Source organism: Pseudorca crassidens, chromosome 13 (genome assembly GCF_039906515.1).
Source record: "Pseudorca crassidens isolate mPseCra1 chromosome 13, mPseCra1.hap1, whole genome shotgun sequence".
Taxonomy (NCBI): Eukaryota; Metazoa; Chordata; class Mammalia; order Artiodactyla; family Delphinidae; genus Pseudorca; species Pseudorca crassidens.
Window position 1 is genome coordinate 72,990,401 of NC_090308.1, and position 27,045 is coordinate 73,017,445.

The 27,045-nt window shown below is 37.5% G+C and overlaps 2 long non-coding RNA genes across 3 annotated transcripts in view; one reads left to right on the forward strand and one right to left on the reverse strand.

The window, feature by feature from the left end:
• The window catches only part of LOC137205062 (uncharacterized), a 46,103-nt gene that overhangs the window by 8,263 nt on the left and 10,795 nt on the right, over window positions 1-27,045 (forward strand). The window contains exons 2-4 of one of the 2 annotated variants that reach the window (XR_010933985.1): window positions 1,440-1,540; window positions 4,606-4,691; window positions 5,140-5,203. This is a non-coding gene — a long non-coding RNA (uncharacterized lncRNA). Of the gene's footprint in view, window positions 1-1,439; window positions 1,541-4,605; window positions 4,692-5,139; window positions 5,296-27,045 lie in introns of those variants that run through there. The other variant, XR_010933984.1, reaches the window with a different exon arrangement.
• On the reverse strand, window positions 433-26,904 carry LOC137205063 (uncharacterized). Its single transcript, XR_010933986.1, has 3 exons — window positions 26,833-26,904; window positions 1,466-1,617; window positions 433-524 (listed from the first exon to the last, which is right to left on the reverse strand). It is a non-coding gene; the product is annotated as an uncharacterized lncRNA (long non-coding RNA).

Sequence of the window (27,045 nt, forward strand, 5' to 3'; positions counted from 1 at the left end):
GGGCAAGCAATAGTCACACTGACCAAGCAAGTGAGCTCAATTGGGGGTCTAATAAGTGGACAGAGGAAAGCGATGGGAAACTAAGAGTCTGGTGATAGTTAGAGATCCTTGGGTACAAAAAGGCAGCTAGTACTGGAAATAAGTTGATTCACATGGAAAGATCTTTAACCACTGGGCTGGACAAAAGGGAAAATATGACTCTATTCCAAAATGGTTTGGAACACTAGTCAAGTTGTAATAGGCAAGTAATTCAAAACATGGCTGGCCAGGAAATAAGACAAGTCCGTGTTACCATAATTGAGACCCACTTAGCAGGGACCAAATCAGAATCCCCAAATTAAAATGTACATTTTTGACTAGTTTACAAATAGCAAGTGTTTATGCCTGAACAGCAACTATAACTTGTTGTCAGCCTCAGCGTTTTGGACTTGAGTTCCCTAAATTCTTCCTGCTCAGATTAAGAGTTGTATCTCAAGATTGAGAGTGGAGTGCAGAGCATACATTTGATGGTCAAGTGTCTTTAGCTGTGGAAAAAGAAAACAGGTAGGGAAAATTGAGAACAATGGTTACAAAAAGATAGGTTGAGTGTTTGATATCTTGCTTAATATTTTGCAACGATTTCTAATTTCCCAACTATGATCTTCCACTGCCTTTCAGAAGGCGTCACCTTCTCTAGTCAGGAACAGTGATTGCCCATTCCTCGCATAAGCCCCGGCTTTTGATCAAGTTCTAGAATGTCCTTCTCATCTTTATAAGTTCAGATTCTAGTTCTCTTTGAAACTAAGCAATTATCCTTCCATCTAGAAATTTCTTTCTCCTGCCAATTTCCACAGCACTTTTCTATCAGTTTTCTCCTACACATAATGCATTCCTGAAAACTTGTTGAAGAATTAAAGGTATTAGAAGCCAAATAACATGCTCAAATATTTTTGTGTGTTAAAAATACTACTATAAATGGTAAAATCCAAATACTTACCCCACCCTTTAGTACAAGGTAGTCTTTGATAATACTCTCCAAGACTTCTTCTTCTTCACTTATCAATTGAACATATAGTCTGATGTCTTAATTTTAAGATACTTAATTTCATAAGTGTCTAAGCTATAATTTGAAAAATTTGACTCACTCAATAATATCTTTTTTTCAACTTTATTAAAAGTGAGATCTATAATTCTTAATATTAGGTTCTCTACACTAAAAAAATAATCTTTACCACTTGTTATGAAACAATAAGTTAAAACACAATTAAATATCACAATAATCATAATAATAAACATACCAGGTGGGTTAATATATAATTTACATAGATTATATTTATCCAACTTGCATCATATGCATATTCAGTATTTATATATGCATATGAATATGTAAAACTCAAATATTTCTTCTTAGTATAACAGTTATTCCTTTAAATTGATCACTTTTTCTGATTTCGTTTCAGTAGATACCTGGAAGACTGTTATTTACCTCTTTGGGTGTTAATCCAGGCACAAGCCTTGCCACAGTTTCCCAGTTGATGGTCTGGTGGATTCCACTTAATGGGTAAGGATCATGTCCAACACCATTTGGTTGTTTAGGAAATTGTTGTTTTCTGAATATCCATGACTGATCTTTTGGAACTAGAGACAGAGAAGACAAATAGATTTATTTGCATCTGAAATCCAAATGTTTGCAGAACATTATAAATCAGTTATAATTCATTCCTAAGAATTATCTACTACTACATAAAGGAAAAATAAAACTCACCTAAAATCAAAACAGAATATATAGCTCAAATCTCTTCAAATATAACAGAATTTGAATATTATGGATTGGTGGATAGATAGATAGAAGGATGGACAGATGGGTAAATATGCGATTAAAAAGTATGATAAAATGTTAAGGATAGGGGACTTCCCTGGTGGCACGGTGGTTGAGAATCTGCCTGCCAATGCAGGGGACACGGGTTCGAGCCCTGTTCCGGGAAGATCCCACATGCCGCGGAGCATCTAAGCCCGTGCGCCACGACTGCTGAGCCTGCGCTCTAGAGCCCGCCAGCCACAACTACTGAAGCCCACGCGCCTAGAGCCCGTGCTCCACAACAAGAGAAGCCACCGCAATGAGAGGCACGTGCACCGCAATGAAGAGTAGCCCCCTCTTGCCACAACTAGGGAAAGCCCATGCACAGCAAGGAAGACCCAACACAGCCAGAAGTAAATAACTAAATACACAAACAAACAAATAAATAAATAAATTTATTTTAAAAAAATGTTAAGGGTAGAATATAAGTGACGGGTATACAAGTGTTCACTATAAAATTCTTTTGATTTTGCTGTACGTTTAAAATTTTTCATAATAAAATGTTGAGAGAAAAAGTTGAATACAATATATCTTCCTTAAAAAAAATCATAATAATTGAACAAATAGGCATTGCTATACAAAGATGTGACGCTACTGAATTGGACCACTGACTAGCATGCGTTAGCTGCAAATGCTAATTGTTTACCCTTCATCCGAAACTTTGAATTTAGCCACTATAATATGGGAGTGACAATGTACACTGTATAAAAGAGCAGGTTGCCCTGAAAATCAAGACCTTCCGTGATTTATAATACGTTGCTATGATTTTTCATTTAGGGCTGATATTTTCCTGGTATATTCTGGCACTGTCCCCCTGGTTGGTACCATTGTAGTGCTAATTGCTGTGCATCACCCTTGAATACATGCATTATCTCCCTTATGGGGTAGGGATTCCTTATACCCACTGTAGCATCTAGAACAGTGATTTGTGCAAAGCAATCCCGCATTCACTGGTACTGCACCTAATATTTTCCAAATACTTTCTGGAACATGGTCTTCTTTTAAGCTAACAACATTACAGGGGCCTGGGTATGCTGGATGTTTGTGAGGTCTCAGGCGGAACGCATGTCTTTGCCACAGCAAAAAAATGGAAGGATGGACAGAGGTGACTTGCTCATGTTCATGAACTTGCTCATGAATTAGTAAGAGGTAAAACTGGGGCCCAAATCCCGATTGTCAAGTCCTTTTGTTCCAGAGGGCTTCAATAATAATTGATTGAATGTATGTGTGAATATATAGGTGGTTCCTGTGGCCTGTCTGTACTCTGGTTAGTTAACAACTTTTTCTGATGTTTAGAACCATATCAGAACTGTGCCTCCCCTAACGTTCAGGATTTTCAGAATCCATCCAGGGACATGGAAAACTGGCCTAGGGTCTGATGCCAGAGCCTTCTCACTCACACTAGAAGGGAGAAAAAGGAATTACGACAGTGGAAGAGAAGTCATTTGCTGAGGAGTAAAGGAAAATCATAGTTTGGTGTCAGTACATACACATATATAAATTACTAATAGGACCCAACTAAAGTTTGGAACTAGAGAAAAAGAGTTGGAGCTACAGCATTTTGTATTGAATGGTGGGAATTTACCATTATACAAAGCGAATTGAGAAGGTAGGAAACCTAACACTTTGGTGGGGGACGGTGGAAGGATGTCATTAAATCTTACTGCTGTAAAAAGCTCTAAGGGTGTAACATTGGTCATACGTAGACATTTTCTGTCATTCCAGTTCTTTATCTATGAAATAGTTTAATCTCCTTTTTGGTTTTCATGGAGTCTTTGAGTAGAGAACAATAAGGTCTAATCTCATTGAGTAACTACGAAGTGATACAAGGGCCCCAGAACTGTTTGCCTTTCTGTGTACGTTGAGGAGGGCCCATGAGAACTGATGTCAAAATATGTAAGTCTTGATAAGAAACAAAAGCGCTTAGATTTTCTCAAATTTCTCCCCATGAAAGTCTGTACCTAAGTAAATACAGATACTCTCTGATACATTAATTTCTTCCCAAACCTGGACCTATTCCAATATAGATGTTTTTTAGCCAATGTTCTACTCAAAGAGTATTTATTCTGTTTTTTCTCAGTAAAGTAAATATTTGTCAATATTTTGATCAACTATGTCTTGATATATTTTGCATGTAGTGATATGTAAGTGAAAGATAAGGGCATTATCTAAAGCTACATGGGTTGGTCTTTGATAATTTGGTGACATTAGATGCAAATACTCATTTACTGACATTTCTTCTTCAGTCAGAGACTTTAGAGAAACAATAAGTTTTCCTTTTGAATTTGTATCAGTGAAGACAGAGTAATCAGAAATCCTAAAATGAGAACACTCTAGCATTAGAAAATGAAATTCTGCAGTTAGGGATGTTGAAAAATATTTATCGGACCCTATTTTAGAAGTTTAAAAGACAGGGTTTGGCTACTGCAGACCAAGTAGGAATAAATCTGACTGAATCTTTAAAGTTATTAAGAATACATCCTTTTTAGGATGGATTGAAATCCGTGTAGAATTAGATAATGATAACGACTTGGGAATTCCTGAGTTTGTTTTTCTCTTGGTAGAGAATACATTCCTCATACATCTGGCATGAAGGGAAACTCCATCTCAGTCCTGAAAGAGAGCTTGTTTTGTTTTGTTTTGTTGATAATAGTCTTTAGTATGAGTTTCTCTCAGTGGATGCCGAGTAGAACTCATCATATAAGAATGGTTGGTTTACAAACTTTGATGGCTTTCTATGTCTTTTCTTTCCTCTCTTGTAAATAAAGGTTCTCAGCACTGTTTTCATCATGAAAGACTGAAGAATTACCATTGGTTCATTTTATAGGAAAGCCAGACCTCCATGAAATAGCAGGTATATACTTACTTTGGAAATATGCAGTATCTTGTAAGAGCTGGCTTAGACTGTAAAGAAACTTGACCATATGGTTGACCAATCAAAACCATAATGACCTAATGAGAAAACACTCGCTCTTTGCCATAAAGTATATCAACTGCATAGACACTTCACAGATGGATTTTGTTTCTTTGGTTTTTTAGGACCTATAATTTCTTGATGCAAGTCTTGTGGGAAAACACCTGTCCTAAAATGTTTAAACATTTCTAGCTTGACTTAAGATGTCATTTGGTCTGAAATAGGATATGCGGTATGAAACCAATCCACAACTGAAAGAGATCTGAACGGCAATATTGGTGATTGAAACATATCAGAATGACAACATGCTCATTGGTCTCATTGACCTGAAATAATTTTCTCTGTTCAGTGTATATTTGCTTAACATTAAATTTATGGCCTTTTGCAGAGTGCGTGAAATCATCAGTGTTTGCCCTGACAACGGTAGTAGTAAAACAAGGACCACCAACTGGGTAAGATTTCTTGCATATATCTCTGGGCTCTGTATCACTGTAGATTTAAAACGTCAAACATTTGTGCTTTGTCTGACTCAACTAAAGCAAGTGCGGCACTGTACTCTTTGTCACCCAATAATCCGTGATTAATTTTTGGGAGAACCCTATCTACTTTTCTTGGTACACGGTTTGCCAAATCAATATTAAAACCACATTTACTTGATCTTTCATGGATATTAGCATTCAAATAATCAGAACTTAACTGATTATTTGAGAGTCAGACAAATGATTTGAAGGAAAATGACAGATGGTCCTGGGCAGGGTATATGGGTGCAAGAAAGTGGTTGGGTGGGAATTTAGTTGCAATTTGTCCTCGATTCTTCTAAGTTCTTAGCCTTCGCCCATGTTGGCAGGATATAATAGAATATTATAGCTGGAAGTATCCACCGTGTCGATTTTCTTGGCCACAACATCAGCAGAGTATTAGCTTCTGTGCTTTAGTAATCAACTTTCAAATTGTCAATGAATTCCAAGGTCTACAGCACCATGACTTTGCATGCATCTCCTTTCAGTGTTGACTCATCCTACATCAGGAAATTCCTCCTGAAAAAACCTTGAAAAATAACTGTCAAGAATGGTAAATATAAGGAAAAAGATGTTTTCCTTATATCTGACTGAATTCTCTGCAACTAATACTCCTTCTTATCTAAGTTTTGATAAAGTAAACAATCAGTGGATTATTGTTTTCTTCAAAATAATCCTTCCTCTTCCAAGAAATGGTCATGAAACTATCAATAAAAACGTATACATCTCTGTTCCTCAAAGAATCAGAATTTTTGTTTTTGTTTATTAGTCCATGTACCTGTTTTTATTCCTTTAATAAGCGCTATTTATTCATCTTTATGAACCCTTTCTAATCACTATCTGTATTTTTTTTGCACAGGCTCCCGACGCACAGGCTCAGCGGCCATGGCTCACAGGCCTAGCCGCTCCGCGGCATGTGGGATCTTCCCGGACCAGGGCACGAACCCATGTCCCCTGCATCGGCAGGTGGACTCTCAACCACTGTGCCACCAGGGAAGCCCTATCTGTATTCTTAAATGTTGAAGATTGAACCCATTTCCATCCAGTTCTTAGTGTCAGTTGGTTTTTACTGCTTGTGATGCAACTTAGTTACCTGTAACTTTTCCTAAGTATAAAATGTTAATGTAATGAGAGTCTTACTTTTGATCACCTCATTTCAATGCATCCCCAAACTGTCCTCATTCCAAGAATAGGAAGCTGAAAACGTGAAGCCAGGTTCATCTTTGTCCCTGCTGAAATAGCTGTCATTTTATCTTAAGACAATTGTCCTTTTCTATAAGTATGGAACATTGGGGAATAATTCTCTTGTTTCTAGGAGTCAGAAAGGGCAATAAAATGTGCAGAATGACATTTGTTCAAGCAAAATAATAGAGTTATTCATCTAGTCAGCAAATATATACTTTATGCTCACTGAATATAAAAAAATGCTTTCGGGCTTCCCTGGTGGTGCAGTGGTTGGGAGTCCGCCTGCCGATGCAGGGTACACGGGTTCGTGCCCTGGTCCGGGAAGATCCCACGTGCCGCGGAGCGGCTGGGCCCGTGAGCCATGGCCGCTGAGCCTGCGCATCTGGAGCCTGTGCTCCGCAGCGGGAGAGGCCACAATAGTGAGAGGCCCGCGTACCGCAAAAAAAAAAAAAAAAAAAAAATGCTTTCAAAATACCATAAGTTATTTAAATTCTGCTCTTCTTTTGGAGAGATAAATTGTATTTTAGGGAAGTATTTATATTTGTTTTTTTCTATTACTTTCTACAGTCTTTGAAAATGTTGTTATGATAGATATATCTTCGTATAGAAAATCTGAAAAAAATACAGACATGGATAAAGGTAAAAATGAAAATCAATTAAAATTCCACAAAAAGTAGAGATTGTTGTATATCCTTTCAATTTTTTTGAAGAAGATGTACACATTCATAATTTTTTTAAAATAATTTATCGACAAATGTTCACTGTATGCCTGTATGAGCCAGGTACTACCATCAGAATATCTACTCTACTGAATAAAAGTGTTTCTCTCCTAACAGAGTTTGCAATGTAGTTGGGAACACAGATGGCCAAAGTGTAAACCAAGATGCATTTAGTATTACTGATTGTAATACTGATATGAAACAAACAAATAAACAAAAAAAAAGTGCCATGATTGAGAATAACAGAGTTAGGGCAAGACATACTTAGCTGGGGTGGTTAAGGGAGGTGTTACAGGGCAGCTAACAGTTCAGATGAAGGCAAGAGGATGAGAGATGACAGCCATAAGACTTACAGGAAGAACAGCATTCCAACCCACAACCTGGTTCTATAAAGATAGTTGAATATCTTCCTTTGATGCTGTTAATTCTGTTATGCCTCGTAATAGCTATTTGAGTCCTTAGACCTGATCTTCCAAATGTGTCCCTGCTAACTTGCTAGCTGGCTGGTACACAGCTGACAGAGTTGATCATGTTTTAATCACTTGGTCACCTGATCCAGTTTCAGTCTCTTCCTGTGAAAAATACCTGTCATCACAAAGGTGAACACTAACAGAATTCAGACAATGTTGCAGAGGTGGTAGAAAATCAAGTCATAAATTTTGAAGTTGAGAGAAGAAATATTCTGAAGTCACCCCAGCTCTTTAGTTCAGCTAGTTACTATGAATGCTGATGATATAAAAGCTGTATTTTTAAAATCAATTAAAACTAGTGTGTAGATTCAGTTGGTTCTAATGCATCAATGGAAATGTATTCTTATTCTTTAATTCATTGAGGAGGATATGATGACCAGAGTAAAATAGGCTTTCTCAAAAAATGAAAACTATAGTTGTGGGAAATAAGTTGAAGTAGAGAGAACAGTACAACTGTTTACCTTGCCTTTTGCATCTGAAGAGACAAGGCATACCCAGCCGTATCTATATCCCCTTTTAAAATTAGATCAAAAAAGAGCAAACACTTCATATTTCATCCTAGGGAAACACAATTCATACTCTTTGTTTCATGAGGACCCACCCCTTAAAACATAAGGCCTGCATTTCTCAAGGTCCTAGGAAGTTTTCTGAAGTGACATGACAATTAAGTCAATTGAAAACCAAACTTCCAGATGCTTCACAAGGGGCCTGCTGTGTGAAGACATCCATACTCAGTGTTTAAGCTTCGGCTTAGGAGGTGGTTTACTCAGCATAAACATTTTCTGTGGGTCAGAGCAATTGCTGTTTTAATGCTTCAAATCAAACACACTCGGAGGTTTAGAGATGAAAAAATAAATATTTGCAAACAGCGGTTGAATTGGGCAGACTGTTCACTCTAGTTCTCTTTGAGGATTTTCAAATCTTCTATTTTATTACTATTTCTGAATTTACCAATAAAAACAGTCACCTTGGCCACCAAGAAGGGACTTTAGAAGGAGCTATTATGCAGTTCCATGAATGTTAACAGATGAGGCTTCAAGCCTGAGAGGGTCCTTCAGAGGCCCCGCATCTTAAAACACATGGTCCCTTACAGTTGACTGTCAGCCATCAGAAAGGCTATTGTTCCTATTGCCCAGTAGAAAGGGCATATTGAATAATAGAGAAATTGCTTACAATTCTTAATAAAGTTTGTACATCATTTAAATATTATAAAAGAATGTATTACCCAAGGTTCTTGGAAAATTTGAAATATATGTCTAATTTAGAGTTATGTAACTTTTTATGTATGGTAAGGCGTTTTTAGAACAGATTAGACGAATACAAAGGCTTCCTTGTTTATTTTACATATTTTGAGCTAAATATACGTATGCCTCACAACTAATGCTGATTCTTTTGTGTGGACTATTTTATGATGTATTTTGTTATGACTCTTACTTCTTTCCTAGAGCCTATTTCAGGATAAAGCCACTCATAAAGGGAGAAAGGGAACAATATACAAACTTATCTGAGACTGGGAATTTTCCCTCACAGTGTGTGTGAAGTAGGTGGATAGAGATGGGGGTACAGGAAACAGAAAACATCAGCCAGTTTATCAGTGTATTGTAGAGCCTAAAATTGTGACCCTGAAATTCTTTTTACTGACTCTGCTAAAGGCAAATCTGCCCTGTCCAAAATACTTACATTTCTGAATTAAAATTATCCTAAGTTTATGGCTTATTTCCAAGGAATAGACCAGGTCTAACATGCAGATGAATGAAGGTTGCTCATTCTTTTGCTTTTAGAGCTTTCTGTTCATATTATTCAAGGTTCTATTTTCTCAGTGTTTGTACCAAAGAATATCAAATGCATAATATGAAAATTCCTTGTGGATGGAGGCCTCAGAACATTCTAGCCACTGATTTTCAATTGGTGTAATGTGTCATACGCTAATAGGCTCTCCAGACCTCTCCAGAGGGCCTGGTCCACATATTAGCATTCTCCAAAGAAACAGAAACAATTTTATATATACATATATATGAATATCTAGAAGATGTACATTTGTATAAAGATATAGAGATAACGCATATGCATATTGTATACATATATATGTACGTATGGAAATTTACTATAAGGAATTAACTCATGCAGTTATGGAGACTGAGAAGATCCTCCCAGATCAGCAGGCAAACTCAAGAGCCAGGACAGCCAATGGTTTAGTTCCAGTTCAAGTCCAAATCCAAAGGCAGGAGAAGACCAGTGTCACTGCTCAAAGACAGTCAGGCAGAGAGAGAGAGCGAATTCTTCTTATTCAGCCTTCCGTTCTAGTCTGGATGTTAATAGATTGGTGATGTCCACCCACATTGGGGAAGGCAATCTACTTTACTCTCTGTGGATTCAAATGCTAATCTCATCCAGAAATACACTCATGGACACACCCTGAATAGTGTTTAACCAAATATCATGGTCCGGTCAAGTTAATACACAGAATTAACCATCACACTCAGGACTTTTAAACAGTTTAAATGGACTCAGGCTTCACTTAGGCACCAGCATTATACATTTATCTTTTAAACTGGTAAAGCTGGGCTGGGGAAATTAGCTTAGGTCTGAGGCCAAAATCAGGATTCTTATACTCAACCCTAAGTCTAAATCTTCCACACATGAGGGGACAGACTAAAGAGCACACTCACCTGGCCAGCAGAAGACAGAATTGTCACCTGAATTTTGCCAGACAAGACCCAAGCAGGGTGCCAGGCAGAGCTGCGTTTATGGATGTAACGCTGCAGGTTATCCCCTGGGCTCTAGATCCCAGCTCGAGGGATTGTATAAAATATTCATTGGGAGGTTTAGGAGGCTCTGTTGGTCCATTTTTATATGTATTCAAAATCGATCTGAGTTTTATGTTTCCCACCTCCTCACTGTTTTAAAAAGAAACTCCATTGAGGTACAACTTATGTACAATAACCTGCACCCATTTTAAGTGTGTGGTCCAATGAGCCTTGACAAAGGTAACCAGGTAACCACCATCACAGTCAAGATACAGATGTCTCATCCCCAAAACTCTCATGTGAGCCTTGGTCATCAATGTCCCTCCATCCCACCCCCGAGCTCTGTGCTTCCAGTGACCCACTTTGTTCCAGTGGGTCCAAATCCTTGGTAACATTTGGCATTGCAAGTCTTTCATTGCCTTGTGTTTTAACTTTTATTTTCCTGATGAATAATAATGTGCATCTTTTCATGTGCTAATGACTCCAGTTTATCAAATATTTCTTTTATAGTTCATGCTTTCTTTGTTCTATCTATGAAGTCTTTGAACTTTGCCTCCTGCCACGTTGAGCTAGTAAGGTTGCAGCTTTCCATGAGGAGCACCTTTGAGAAAAAAGGCCACACCCAATTCTTACCTGTCACAATAGCAGTTTCTTAAGAGTGAACTTATCCCCTGGTTCTGTCTGCTTTGGGATGCTTTTCATTGCCTTTAAATAGCTGTTTTTAATTTTGTCCAGTTTTTGTAAACATAAACAATGTGCTACTATGATTGGATTGGTACAAAGATAAATAAGCTAGTCATTGGAGAATTATTTTTTATTAGTGTGTGAGCAAGAGAAGAAACAGGAATTATTCTTTACTGTGAGTAGCAGTTAGGACCAGATGCTTTAGAGAAAAAAAACTGGACATTTTCTTCCTTCAATTAATATCTTGCTTATTGGGCCAATATCCAAAGGAGGGAGAGAAATAGAGTTGTCATTAAATTAATAGTTTTAGGGGTTCTGGGAAGCATGTTTTCTGCCTTCCCCCTCTATCAGAATGCTACCCCTACACAAATGTGTGCGTGCACACATGCACACACACACACACACAACACACTCTGTCCTGGCCTTGTTGTAATAGCACATCATGATGTTTTAGGAGGTATTGAATAATTCACACAACTCAAGAAAAATGATAGTACATTAAACTATCTGTATAATTAGAATAATTTTTTGCCTTAGTTTGTTTGGTGATTAAAAATGGTATTTTTCTCCTTAAGGGAGAAACTTTTAAAAAATAGAAAGAACTGTGAGTGCCATGTCATAGCTGTGGACACCAGCTCCCCCCCACCATATCTACTTTAAATGACCATCTTCCACTCCCACCCCCATTTTTGTTACAACATCCTTCTTGTTCTCACAGCCATAAGGTTCAAGGATCTTTAGATAAGCTATGAGTAGAACTTGCACCATACAAATGTAGTATTGGAGTGGCCTTAAATTCAATGAGTGATTTTCTTTTGTTCAGTAAGAGATTTAGCAGATGCCTTGGGGACAGAAAAAACATGTTTGTCTAGTGCTGGGAAGGTTCACAGAAGTGGTGTTCCTTAATTATAGAACGGGGCACCAGACACCATTGCAACTGTTCCAAGAATAAGGAATAGCTTTAAAGCTATTCCTAACTTTACAAGTAATTCTTTGAACAACCGGAATCACTCGGGGCCTTAATGACCTGGGAGAGCATGTAACGGGGCAGAGCAGGCCAAGGAGGAACATGAGGAATGCCAGCATTTACATTCTGGGTACAGGAGTCACTCTTGTGGGACTAAGAAAGTGAATCCCTCACTCTGGACGAGTGTCCCTCGACAAGAACCACCCTCAACCTTACTTTCAGTTCCATTTTGTCCATTGTGAAATGTGCCTCTCCCACAGTTCAACATCCTCTTTTGCATCTGACTTTTCTGCTGGCTATTTACAATACACATTTGACATCCTAGAAAAGGTACATGGTTGCTAGCTTTACTTCAACCTGGTGTTCGTGATATTACCTGCCTCAATTTTGAATAAATGGTGATATAATGAGGCATGAGTGTTTTAATGAAGTTTAAATGGAACAAATAAACAGGACTTTTGGAAGACATGTCTTTCTTCTACATTAAGAGAAACATCATAAAGGCTAATATGTAATTTGGCATTTAACGTCTCAAATGTTGTGTGGACACCTCTAAGTCTTGTCAGACAAAAAGCAAATAACTTTTATTGACATGAGTCAAAAAAAAAAAGGCTCAAACTTTGAGTCCTCTCCATATGTGTCAAGCAGAGAATTGTTTTTATTGTAAAATGCTAATAATGTTAATAAAATATTCAATATTTGATCACTTATGCTACTCAATGCTCTAAGTAATTATTAAGAAGTAATAATATACACAAATATTGGTTAACTAGTCTCTTACAATAACCGTAAGAGGTAACTGTTACTTTTCCAGAAACAAGGTTCATCTAACATTTCTTTGTGAATTAGATTGTTTTTTATAACCTAATTTCTTGATCATTTTTTTTTTTCTAGCATAAAAGAACACACACCTTTGTATGTAGCATATGTGTACATTTTAAAGGTGCTTCATCATAGATATACATAGTCATAAATCCCAGTTGGACTTGCCATTACACATACAAAACAAGTAGAAAATAAATAAAATTTTCATTTCTTTTTTTGGAAAATTCCAAAAACTCATCCTGCTATATATACAGAGCTGTCAGTACAGTTGCAAATAAACTTTTCATTAAATGATGGGTTAAATACTTTGAAAGATCATTGTCATCATCTATAAGCAGCTTACAGAACCAAGCAAATATATTATATGTAAACTCTGTCTAAATCCAGAAAAAATAGGGGAATGTTTGGTCTGATTGGCTTAAGGAGGACCCAAACCATCACATACTCTAAATATTTTTACCGGGACCTAAACATTTGACATCATGTCAATTATGGGGTCATGTCTTTTGAAAGCTTCTGTTATCTCTGAGCTTTCTAAAGAACTTGCTTGGTGGCATCACTTCACATCTTGATGTAGTCACTAGTCAGATTTGGTAGCTGTTTTCAAGCAGAGGGCCGATCCTTGAGCTCATGAGCCACACAGTTTGTTCATTTTACAAACATTTATTGAACACCTGGTATATTCTAGACATATTCCTCAATGAGCTTATAACCATATAAATAAAATCTTGGAGTATGAGAAAACAAAATTACAAGATGGGTAAAGAAAAGTCACATTTTATACGGGGTTAGAATATAAAGTAAACATTTAAGGCAAAACATTTAACGTAGTCAAAATTATCCTTGAAAATCCCAAAAGAAGCTATCAGCCTGGAGGCTTCCATACTATTTCTCAATGACTCTAAACCAGCCTGCTTTTCTTCAAGCATTTAGAAAAGATTGTTGTTTTTTTTTTTCAGTTGGGTATCAGATGAAGCAGTTGGCTTGCATCAACCACTAGGTTTTATGAAATAAGCCTGTTTTAAAAGTTTCATAAGCAATGCAGGTTGCCCTTCCTAGGATAGACACATAGGAGCAGACCAACAAAGGAGAGCAGATTCAAGTCTTCCCTGTCACTGTCGCTGTGGGGATTATACCTGTAGACAGAATGGCTGGTGGTTCACTTACTTGCATTATCTCAACTTTCTCATTTGATTGAATGCATGTAACAGAATGTGGGTAAATTAAATACATAGATGAGGCACTGTCCAGTGCAAACTCATAGTGGATAATCTAGGAAGCTTCTTAATCAGAGGGGATGCTTGACCTGCACTTTGAAAGATAAGTAGCAATTTAATAGATTGCTAATGTGGAAATTCCAGACAGCAAATAGCATGAGCAAGGTCATGAAAGACAGTTTCTGGTGCATTGAGGAAACTTGAAGTAGTTCTCTGTGGCAAGAGGATGTAGCTACAAAGAAGCCAGATTCTGAGGAAGTTTCTTCTTTGGTGAAGTCAGAGAAACCTTTTAACAGCAGAATGAAGGGTGAGTGGTGGGAAGAACAAAAGCAGAGAAGAGCGGCCAAGGGGACATTAGGCAGCGACAGCTGAGGGAACTAACTGGGCTGCAGAGATTTTCCCAGGAAATTTCCTAGTCCTAGAATGGGGGCCAGACGCCCACCCCAGTGTCCTTTCCAATTCACCACACTGCCTCTTCCATTGCATTTCCTTTTATGTCAGCCCCAGTTCTTCCTAATGAAGTATTATATATACATATATATGTGTGTATATATATATATATATATATATATATATATATTCTCTATACATATGTATTGTTTTTCCTTTTTTTCTTTTTCCTCAACTGATTTCCACAGATTCTTTTTGGTCCTTCGAGGTTGCAATGAGAACGACTATTTTCTATCACTTATATAAAGCCTCTTAGGATCAGTTGATTTTTTTTTTTTTTTTTTTGCGGTACAGGGGCCTCTCACTGTTGTGGCCTCTCCCGTTGCGGAGCGCAGGCTCCGGACGCGCAGGCTCAGCGGCCATGGCTCGCAGGCCCAGCCGCTCCGCGACATGTGGGACCTTCCCGGACCGGAGCACGAACCCGTGTCCCCTGCATCGGCAGGCGGACTCTCAACCACTGAGCCACCAGGGAAGCCCGATCTTTTTTTTTTAGGTCACTAGGATCTCCCTCATTGTCCAAACATATACTCTAAACTTCAAGTTTATTTATTTTTCAAATGAGTATTATTTATTATTGTGGGTTTTTTTTTTCCAGCTGCACCACGTGGCATGCAGGATCTTAGGGACCAGGGATCCAACCCTGGCCGCCTGCAGTGTAAGCACAGAGTCTTAACCACTGGACCGCCAGGGAAGTCTCCTATTTATTATTAAGTTAGCTTTTTATAATTATTTATTATTTTAAAAAATGTTTTAGTCAAGGAGAGGTCATTAGCTCTCACTCAGGCTATTAGCGTGACTCTCCGTAAACACATTTTGTTATGAACAAAGAGTGACGTTTTAGTTTGGGTACGTTATCACCCAAAAAAACAATGTTTAAATGATATTTAATGAAATGAAAACAAGTTTTCATTTTTGCCATCTTTGCCAGCTCTGGGTGTTATGATGCCAGTCTGGTAGGAAAAAGGTGCCTTCTTAGTCTAATTTGCATTCTCTTATTATGATAAGAGATAATCATATTTCAGTGTTGATCACCTTTGCCTTTCTACTTGCACAGCATATTCATCTTCTTAGCCATTTTTATTGGAGTATTTATCTTTTTTTCGCACTGAGTTGTAACAACTCCTTATGCAAAATAAATGACCATTATCTTTAAACTTTGTTTCGATTATCTTGGTCAAACTTATCATTTGCCTTTAAGTTTTTATGTTGTTTTAAGATATACGGGGTTGTGGGTTTTATGTAATTCATTTATTATTTTTCCCTTTTTACTTCTGTCTTTTATGTTATACCTTTCCCCAGCTGAAGATTATACAACTCTAGAAAAAAATTGTTTCTTTTCTTGTTTTGTATTTCACACTTAATTCTTTAATCCTTTGGAATTGATTTCAGCCTGGAGAGTGAGGTAGAAATGTAACCTTTTCTTTTCATTGGCTGTGACAGACACAGAGACACAGCATGAGCATCCACCTTGAAAAGGAAACTTGATGCTCTGCTGTGAGGGCTGTGGTTAGCTGCCAGCCTCCAGCTGTTAGGCCCTCCAGAGTCCACCTCTGCTTTCAAGCCAAGGTCACAGTTTTCTTGGGCTGGCCCCTGGCCAGTAACCAGGCCAAGCAGCTGTAGAAGGCCTGGTTTTTTCCAGTCAATGAGGGACTCCCCCAGTGCTATGGAGCTCCATCCCTCCCCTTTGGACGTCATCAGGTCAGGTCTGCTTCAAGCTCTGACAGCTCACCCCGCCCAACCTGCTTCCTCCCTTTTACCTTCCCAAGTGTCAGTCTCCAAGAAACTTCTGTGCTTCCAAAGATCCATCTCAGTGTCTGCTTCCCGGAGAGTCCAACCAATACTCTGGTTTACCAGTTAACTATTTCCACATCCTTAGTTAGAAATAACTCCTAACAAGTCAGGAGACATGTCTCCTCCTTGGTTTTTATTCAATGGCACTGATCTATTAATGTGCTCTTTGGCTGGTTTTACAGTTTAAATTACTAATTAATTAATTAGGAAATTAGCATAGCATATAAGAATATATATATATACCATCTGTGTATGAATATGTATGTGTATATGTGTATATATTCAGAGAGAAAGAAAGAAAAAGAGAAACTCAGTCTGAAGCAAGTTCTTTATGAATATTTCCCTACGTTGCCTATTTTCCTTCCAAATAACATTTAGACTCAATCTAATTCAAAAATATTTTTGAGCTTTTGCTTTCTCTATCCAGGAAAACTTGTGTTTCCTTTACTCACACCTACCTTCTATTTCACCTCAGTAAAATGTTGCAGACTGTAAATACACATACCCTGCATAGTTATCATTGAATTGATACCTAAGTCTTTTGTAGTTGTTTATGGCTATGGAATTTTTTTTTTTATGGTTTGTTACCAACATTAGAAAACCTACTGATTATGAATGTTAAGTTTTTAAATCATCCACATTGCAGAACTTCCCAAAGAATCCTAACAGCTTTTCTTGATTTTTGTAGGTTTTCCACGTAGCGAAAGTCTTACCTACACATATTATCAGTTAAGACACCAGGGTTTATGTAGCCCCTGGGAAGCAGGACCACTGCAGCTAACAGCAAAGCGATGCCCATGCAGAGGAGAGGGTGACGGTGATGGGAATGGAGGTGATGTGTGGGTCAGTGTAGCTATGTGCAGATTGGGCAGGCTGGCAGTGGGGAGTTGGGGGGACAGCACAGGTGACTTTAAAGCAGTAGACAGGTGACATTAGGCATAGTTTGGGAGAAACAAGTGAGAGAGACACCTGGAACAGAAAGAAGGCAGAAATATGGGCAAAAGCATTAATTAGCTTTTTTTTTTTTTAAAGAGAAACTCTTTGGAGATCAAGAGACCTCTCGTAAGAGGGGCAGGGCTGCTGTGCTGCCATTTGGAATGTGGAGTAATTGATCAGCAAGTCCTCAATGTGGTGTTTTGTTTTGGTTTTGGTTTTTGGTGCAGTGCGTGGCTAGCGGGATCTTAATTCCCTGACCCAGGGATTGAACCCGGGCCCTGGCAGTGAGAGCACCGAGTCCTAACCACTGGACCACCAGGGAGTTCCCCTCAGTGTGGTACTAAGACCGTACATGATCTGGCACCGGGATCTCTCTCAAATCTCTTCACTGTCACTCTTCCCCTCATTCATCCCAAAAGAGCCTGTGCTGTGCAGTTGCCTGAAATGTTTGTACCCTAGGTAATCACATGGCACACCCACTCCTCAAGTGTCCCTGCTTCAGCAAATCAGACCCTCATCAATTCATCTGAAATAGAAACCTCAGTGCCTCTCTCTCTGTTTTAGGTATTTTATTTTAAATTTAGCACAACCAGCAATTATGTTACTTAATGGTTTGCCACCTTACTCACTAGAAGGTAAATTCCCCAAGTTCAAGGATTTAGTCTGTTTCCTTCACTGTTAAATCACCACCACAGGATGGTACTATACTCAATTGTATCTTTTTTTCATAATGTAACATTTTATTTATTTATTTATTTTTAAACAATTAGACATTGGATTTTTTAAAATTATTATTGGAGTATACTTGCTTTACAACGTTGTGAACCTATTTGCAGGGCAGGAATAGAGACACAGATGTACAGAACAGACATGTGGACATGGGGTGGGGGGAAAGGGGAGGGTGGGAAGAATTGGGAGGTTAAGATTGACACATATACACTACCATGTGTAAATAGATAGCTAGGGGGAGCCTGCTGTGTAGCACAAGGAGCTCAGCTCGGGGCTCTGTGATCTAGATGGGTGGGATTGAGGGATTGGGGGAGAATGGGAGGGAGGTCCAAGCGGGCGGGAACTAACACAAAATTGTATTTTTTGAATAAGGAAATGAAAGGGCACATGATTAACCTGAGCTAGGTGATATTGTAGTTGCTCTATTATCCTGAGAGATCTTTTGTTTATCAAAAAAGTTATTTAATATTATCGAATACCATTTTGTAATCTTGCAAGATGACCTGCTCTTTTTTCTCTTTTGCCCTCTTTATATGATACACTGTGTTAATATATTCTCAAATATTAAATCAACCATGCATTTCAAGAAGAAACCATGTTTGCTCACACTATATTAATTTTTAAAATACTATTTTGAGTCCCAATTTAGCAATACTATATTTTATTTAGGATTTCCTCATCTATATTCATAAGTGTACTGGCTGGAAATTTAAATATTACTTCATCTTTATCAATGTCAGGGTTATTCTAGCTTCAAAAAGGTACTGCAAAACTTCCTAACTTGTTTAATGTTTCTTAAATAGGTTTTCAAATATTGCATTTTTATCAAACTAACTCAAGGGCACAGACACAAATTTAGGGCTTTTAATAAAATTTGCCCATTTCCTTTTTCATTCCTCCTCTTCCTGAGTCTTCTTTCCCAGAGGCAACCTCTTTTATCCATTTCTGTTTCAGTTTCTCAAAGTTTCCTCCATATTGCTGAATAATATTCCTCATTCATTAACGTAGACATTATCTATTGACTGTTGAGGACTTTGCACTTACATGACCTTCTATAGGGAATCTATAGAAGAACTTGATTTTGAGAATTTTTTTTCTCTCCCGTTCTCCAAACTACTGCTCTTTCCTCTGCTATAATTTTTCAGTTTGTGTCTCTCGGTCTTTCTCTTTCATGTTGTTGAAACATCTCTTTTTTCAGATTCTGATGATTGTGGATTATCCATTCATACTTTAGGAATAAAGCCACTGAGAGCTGAATGAGGCCTCATGGATCTTGCTGTGGTTTATGTCAAAGAGTGTTTTCCCTATGTTTTCTTCTAAGAGTTTTATAGTGTCTGGTCTTACATGTAAGTCTTTAATCCATTTGGAGTTTATTTTTGTGTATGGTGTTAGAGAGTGTTCTAATTTCATTCTTTTACATGTAGCTGTCCAGTTTTCCCAGCACCACTTATTGAAGAGGCTCTTCTTTCTCTATTGTATGTTCTTGCCTCCCTTGTCAAAAATTAGGTGACCATATGTGTGTGGGTTTATCTCTGGGCATTCTATCCTGTACCATTCATCTATATTTCTGTTTTTGTGCCAGTACCATACTCTCTTGATTACTGTATCTTTGTGGTATAGTTTGAAGTCAGGGAGCCTGATTCCTCTAGCTCTGTTTTTCTTTCTCAACATTGCTTTGGCTATTCGGGGTTTTTTGTGTTTCCAAACAAACTAAAATTTTTTTGTTCTAATTCTGTGAAGAATGCCATTGGTAGTTTGATAGGGATTTCATTGAATCTGTAGATTGCTTTGGATAGTACAGTCATTTTCACAATATTGATTCTTCTAATCCAAGAACATGGTATATTTCTCCATCTGTTTATGTCATCTTTGATTTCTTTCATCAGTGTTTTATAGTTTTCTGAGTACACGTCTTTTGCCTCCTTAGGCAGGTTTATTCCTAGGTATGTTATTCTTTTTGTTGAGATGGTAAATGGGATTGTTTCCTTAATTTCTCTTTCTGATTTTTTGTTGTTGGTGTATAAGAATGCCAGAGATTTCTGTGCATTAATTTTGTATCCTGCAACATTACCAAATTCATTGATTAGCTCTAGTAGTTTTCTGGTGGCATCTTTAGGATTCTCTATGTATAGTATCATGTCATCTGCAAACAGTGACAGTTTTACTTCTTCTTTTCTAATTTGTATTCCGTTTCTTTCTTTTTCTTCTCTGATTGCTGTGGCTGGGACTTCCAAAGCTATGTTCAATAAGAGTGGCAAGATTGGATGTCCTTGTGTTGTTCCTGGAAATGCTTTCAGTTTTTCACCATTGAGTATGATGCTTGCTGTGGGTTTGTCATATATGGCTTTTATTTTGTTGAGGTAGGTTCCCTCTATGCCCATTTTCTAGAGTTTTTATCATAAATGGATGTTGAGTTTTGTCAAAAGCTTTTTCTGCATCTATTGAGATGATCATATGGTTTTTATTTCTTAATTTGTTAATATGGTGTATCACATTGATTGATTTGCATATATTGAAGAATCCTTGCATTCCTGGGATAAATCCCACATGATCATGGTGTATGATCCTTTTAATGTGTTGTTGGATTCTGTTTGCTAGTATTTTGTTCAGGATTTTTGCATCTATATTCATCAGTGACATTGGCCTATAATTTTCTTTTTTTGTGATATCTTTTTCTGGTTTTGGTATCAGGGTGATGATGGCTTCCTAGAATTAATTTGGGAGTGTTTCTCCCTCTGCAATTTTTTGGAAGAGTTTGAGAAGGATGGGTGTTAGCTCTTCTCTAAATGTTTGATAGAATTCACCTGTGAAGCCATCTGGTCCTTGACTTTTGTTTGTTGGAAGATTTTTAATTATGCTTTCAATTTCATTAGTTTCTGATTCTTCCTTGTTCAGTCTAGGAAAACTGTACCTTTCCAAGAATTTGTCCATTTCTTTGTGGTTGTCCATTTTATTGGCATATAGTTGTTTGTAGAGGTCTCTTATAATCCTTTATATTTCTGTGGTGTCAGTTGTGATTTCTCCTTTTTCATTTCTAATTTCATTTCTAATTTTCATTTCTGATTTCTAATTTCATTTCATTTCATTTTGTTTTATTGATTTGCATACTTTCCTTTTTTTTCTTGATGAGTCTGGGTAAGGCTTTATCAATGTTCATGTTCTCAAAGAACCAGCTTTTAGTTTTATTGATCTTTGCTATTGTTTTTTTCATTTGTATTTCATTTATTTCTGCTGTGATTTTTATTATTTCTTTCCTTCTACTGACTTTGGGTTTTCTTTGTTCTTCCTTCTCTAGTTGTTTTAAATGTAGGGTTAGATTGTTTATTTGAGATTTTTCTTGTTTCTTGAGGTGAGATTGAATTGCTATAAATTTCCCCCTTAGAACTGCTTTTGCTGCATCCCATAGGTTTTGGGTCATCGTGTTTTTGTTGTCAATTGTTTCTATGTATTTTTTAATTTTTTCTTTGATTTCTTCAGTGATCTCTTTGTTATTTAGTAGCGCACTGTTTAGCCTCCATGTATTTGTGTTTTTTTCCTGTAATTGATTTCCAATCTCATAGTGTTGTGGTCAGAAAAGATGCTTGATGCGATTTCAATTTTCTTAAATTTTCCAAGGCTTGATTTGTCACCCAAGATGTGATCTATTGAGGAGAATGTTCCATGTGCACTTGAGAAGAAAGTGTATTCTGCCACTTTCGGGTGGAAACTCCTATAAATATCAATTAAATCTATCTGGTCTATTGTGTCATTTAAAGCTTGTGTTTCCTTATTTATTTTCTGTTCAGATGATCTGTCCATTGTTGTAAGTGGCATGTTAAAGTCTCCTACTGTTATTTTGTTACTGTTGATTTCTCCTTTCATGGTTGTTAGCATTTGCCTATGTATTGAGGGCTCAAGTGGGTGGAGGAATCACCATCTCCTCCTCTCCCACTCCTCCCATAGGGCCCCTCCTGCCTGCCTATACTGAACTCCCCTCGACCTCCTTCCTCTGCCCCTAGGGCCAATGTGGCTGGGGGGGGAGGGTGGAGCCTTGAAGGCAGGTGACTGGCCTGGAAGCTCAGCAGGATCCTGGGGCCGAGTGGGTGGGGTAAGCACCCTCTGCTCCTCTCCCGCTTCTCCCAGAGGGCCCTTTCCATCTACCTCTCCTGATCTCCCTGGCCTCAAGGGAACTGATCCTGTCTGGCCTCCACTTCACCTCCCCCCTCTATCTCCCCACATCCTACCAGTTCACTTGGGGGTCCTTCCGTCTCCTTGGACGTCAGGGTCCCCCACCAGTGGACGGCAGGCGCCCTAGTTGTGGGGAGACGCTAACTCGGTGTCTTCCCACACCACCATCTTGACTATGCCCTCTAAACATAATATCCTCTTAAAATTTATAGATATCTTTTAAAACTTTATTTTATTGAAGTATAGTTGATTTACAATGTTGTGTTAATTTCTGCTGTACAGTAAAAGTGATTCAGTTATACATATATATATATGAATACTTTGTCATATTCTTTTCCATTATGGTTTATCACAGGATATTGAATATAGTCCCCTGTGCTCTACATTAGGACCTTGTTATTTATCCATTCTATACATAATCGTTTGCATCTGCTAATCCCAAACTCCCAATCCATCCCTCCCTGACCCCTCTCCCCCTTGGCAACAACAAGTCTGTTCTCTATGTCTGTGAGTCTGTTTCTGTTTTGTAGGTAAGTTCATTTGTGTCATATTTTAGATTCCACATATAAGTCATATCATATGTATTTGTCTTTCTCTTTCTGACTTATGTCACTTAGTATGATAATCTCTACACCCATCCATGTTGCTGCCAATGGCATTATTTCATTCTTTTTTTATGGCTGAGTAGTATTCTATTGTACATGTGTACCACATCTTTAAAATTTTATGAATAGCTTTGTATCTGTAATTGTATCATCTTTTGTATTACTAATAATGGGTATCTATAATTTCTATTTCTGTGTTTATTTTTACTAATAACTAAGTATTTTTATTTATTGATTATTCCACTTCTGCATTTTTAAAATTTGGCTCTGAGCATCTCAGTTTCCTCATCTTTAACATAATGTTATTAGTATCTATTTTCTTGGGTGGTAGGGAAGATTAACTGAAATCCTATATACAAAAACTAGAAGAATAAACTCAAATATTAGCTGCTATTTATTTCTCCTGCATATCCTGAGTTTATTTTCTTGTTCCAGTCCTAATTTATTGAGTTGGATATTTAGTTAATTTTTTTTTTATTCCTCCTTGTTTAACCATGAAAATAGTGTGTGTTAGTTAGTTTGGCTGAGAGTAAGTTTGGTTGCCTCTCAACATTTTTATGTGGAACATTTTTCATTGTTGTTATTTTCTAAATATTCCCTGATTATAAGTTTTAGCTCTTTCTGTTTTAGGAAATGGCTTCATCCAACAGTAAAATCCATTGACAAACCAGCAAGGAGCTGGCTTTCCTTGAGGCATAGCTGGGCTTGCCTGGGCATTTCCTCACTCAGCTGATGCTGATTTACAGCAGTGACAGGAATTCTTCCTTCTCTAAGGGCTCCTTGACCTTTGCCTCTTAAAAATAGGAAAATTAATTGGGCTTCTCCTGGTCTGCCTGCTGTTTGCTTGTGAGGCTATACTGCTTTCGTAGGAAAGTGAGTTTTGAGTTGCTTCTAAATATCTTCATTCCATCTGGTTCCACTTACACTATATAAAGCAGAAATTTCTTGAATTCTGTGGCCTATAGGTGGCACCTTCCCTAGTTTTCAGTGCCACTGGAGTTTTAAAAATTATAATTATAGTATGTTTTTACCATTTTGGTTATTTCTGTTAGTTATCATCAAAGGAGGTTGAATATTTGTGCCTATCTACCATACTTTTCAAAAGTCTAAATAGAGATTTAAAAACCATTTAACTGCCACCTTTTTATTTTGTATGCCTTTTCAAACTCAATTGGTAAGTTGTGACCACAAGTTAGGGCTGTTTGATTTTATGTAATTCTCTACGGACATGTGAGATGTTTTGGTATGTGAAGTCTACAAAATAGAAAGGTTAGTTTGATAAAGAATATATCAGATTGCATTTACATATTTTTAAAAATAAATTTAGTCTATATTACCTATTTTATACTTTTGACAATGCTATAAAGAATCCTTCATTTCTTTAACACAATCCCTTGGTTGATTTTGAAAATATGTTTAAAAGTTAACAAATTTTAAAGATTTGTTTGGCCAAGTGAATTATATACTAACTTTCTATATGTTTAGATTGTGTTCAAACTGGGAAGAATCATTAATTGTGCTAGAAAAAAATACGCTGTCGTATAGATATCTCAGGTTTTTACCAATGGGGTTCACTAAATCAGCTATACCCTGGTTTTCATGTTTGTAAAAACCATTTGCAGAGGCAAGCTAGAAACTATCTGGTAATCAAACCCCTGCAATTAGTTTACAAGCCAAACAAAACCATTTGCATGAAAAAGCTTTAAAGAAAAAAAAAAAAAACTAAAATAATTAGAGATCCTGGCCTTAAGTACCTGAAAACTAGAGGTCTGAAGTCTTATCCCTTTCTGCAAAAGACATGCTAGATTTCTTTGCAGAATTCCTTGGTTTTCTATGTATGTATTTTTCTTAATTTGGATTTACTGATAAGCAACTCATTTTTGTGCGAGTTTTACACATTTCCACAGCAGTTCTTTTTGTGTGTTTATTCCTTCCCTCTGGTCATCTGTTACCTCATCATCTTTCTTACCTGTTTGGACAAAAAAAAAAAAAAAAAAAGACTGTATATGTGTGCATGAATATTTCAAATCAGTCATATTGTTTTGATTAGGAAAAAATAAAGAACAATCCTCTAACATTACTAAGAGACCAATCAGAACCACTTAGAAATGGTTCAAACTCAGGAGTACATAATAACCTGAGTTTTTATGAAACATAAGATGCAAAGGGAGAATGGCATTACATCTTAAGGCATGAGGCCTGTTTGAATAAAATGCACATTACTATTTCCCTTTTGAGAACTACTATATCAGAATCTCTGGGGTGTGGTTCAGGGACCTGTGTTTTTCAAAGGCCTTCTAGGTAACTTTGAGACAGATAATCTATAGATCTCAGGTATGAGTAACAGTGGAAAGGGAGAAGGAGAGAGAGCTAGTCCATTATAACAGGAGTTTAAAATGGCTTTGTTACTGTGGCTGCACAGTGAATTTGGAAGCCAGTTTCAAAAGAGAAGCAGATTGGTTTATTTAATTTCTCTCTGCCCCATAAAAATAGTATTAAGATCTATCTGAAGAAAAATAATTCCTGACTGAAGCCTAGGAGGAACTTATCATGGGGATTCTTACAAAGGAGACAATGAGTAGGCAGTTAATTACCCAAGGTTTTAATTCCACCTCTACAAAAGCCGAGGGCATCACGTTAAATCTTAACCTTCAGAAGACGGTTCCGCAAGAAGCTAAGGTAATCTAGGAACATTGCTCTCTTCTGATAGAACTTGAAACAGAGGTAAAGCTGGAGAAATGGATATTTAACTATCCTTTCAACCAACGCTTTCAGATATCAAATGTTTCAACCAAGTTTTAGGCAAAGACCAAATAGCAAACAGTATTTAAACTCTCCTCCCAGGGCCAACAGCACCAAAATTCTTTGTCGTGGGTAAAAGTAGGTGCCACACATCTTGGGTCCCAGAAGTACACATGGCAAAGTTGACATCATGAATATTTGCAGGTCGACTTTGGGTCTAGAAAGCACCGCCCTCCCCCCCCAAAAAAGACCCCTACCATCTGCCATCTCCATTTTGTAGCTCGATCTGCCCTTATCCTATTTTCAGTTATTTTTGAAGACATGCCCCAGGGCTCTGATGTTCCGCTAGGCTGTGGAGGTGAGGCTAAATGCAGCCCCTTCCCTCCCTGTGACTTTCATCTGTCAAGGTTGTTCCCTACTGAGACTTGCTCCCAGTAGCGCTGAAGAACTGGGAGGACCCACGTTCCTTATTCCGGGTTTATCAGATGCCCGAGAGCCTGAGGCACACGCCCAACTCATTTTGAAGTACAGTTGAACTTGAACTTGACCGTCACCTTCATTTCTTTTTATTTTTTTGTGACCTCCTCTCTCAAGCTTCGTATCACGGGAAAGCAACCAAACTTTCATACTAAGAAGGAAATAAAATACGATCCTGAATTTGATAAAGAAAATCAGCAGTTTGCCTGGGCTCTCCTATAATTTGGGCCATGAATTCATTTTCTCCATGTGAATGATGATAGGTAGGGTCAGTGTTGGTGATGACTGACTGTCCAGCTGCAAGTAAAACATTAAAATGCAGAGGGAGAATTGTCTTACACCTAGAGAGTTAAAGCACCAACAGGCTATCTTTCGTTCATTATAAATTTAGAGTTATAAATTCTTTAAGAGATTATAAAATGTTTAAGTAGCCTGTAGAAGTTTTATATATTTGGCTCAAGGCTTTCCTTGAAACTCACTAACTGGAAGGGGTGGGGGGTGGAAACTGGCTTCATTATAAGGAAGAAGGCGTTGCCAGCTCAAATTGCTTCTTAAAATTGAAACAAGGTTTTAGTTTGTTTTATTTTCCAGTTATAGTTACCATTCAAACATAGACTATATAATGGAATAGTTCCTTATGTTTTCCTAATACATAAAACATCTTTCTGGAGATTTATAAGTTTAAAGTCTTCATGTAAATTTGATTTTTTCCCTAATTTTTCTGTTACTGCCATCTGAAATACTTGTTAAAGTGCAGACTCATAAACACAATCCCCAAGAGATTATCTTTCTTTCATTTAAAAATCATTTACCTGTTTTTAAAGTCACCCAGAAGAAATACGTTTTACTTACTTTTTCTTTGAAGTTCCTTAAAGCTGGACAAAAGCCCCAGAGAAGTAATTTTAGAAACGCTCTAGATAACACCCTGTGTCTGGCCATGCATATCCTATAAAAGGATAAATGAATCATGCAAATACATTCCATTAGTGACCTTGTTATAAATTCCATTTTTACCACATTCACGAGAAAGTCCTAATTTTCAAATGCCTTAAGATGGATGCTACC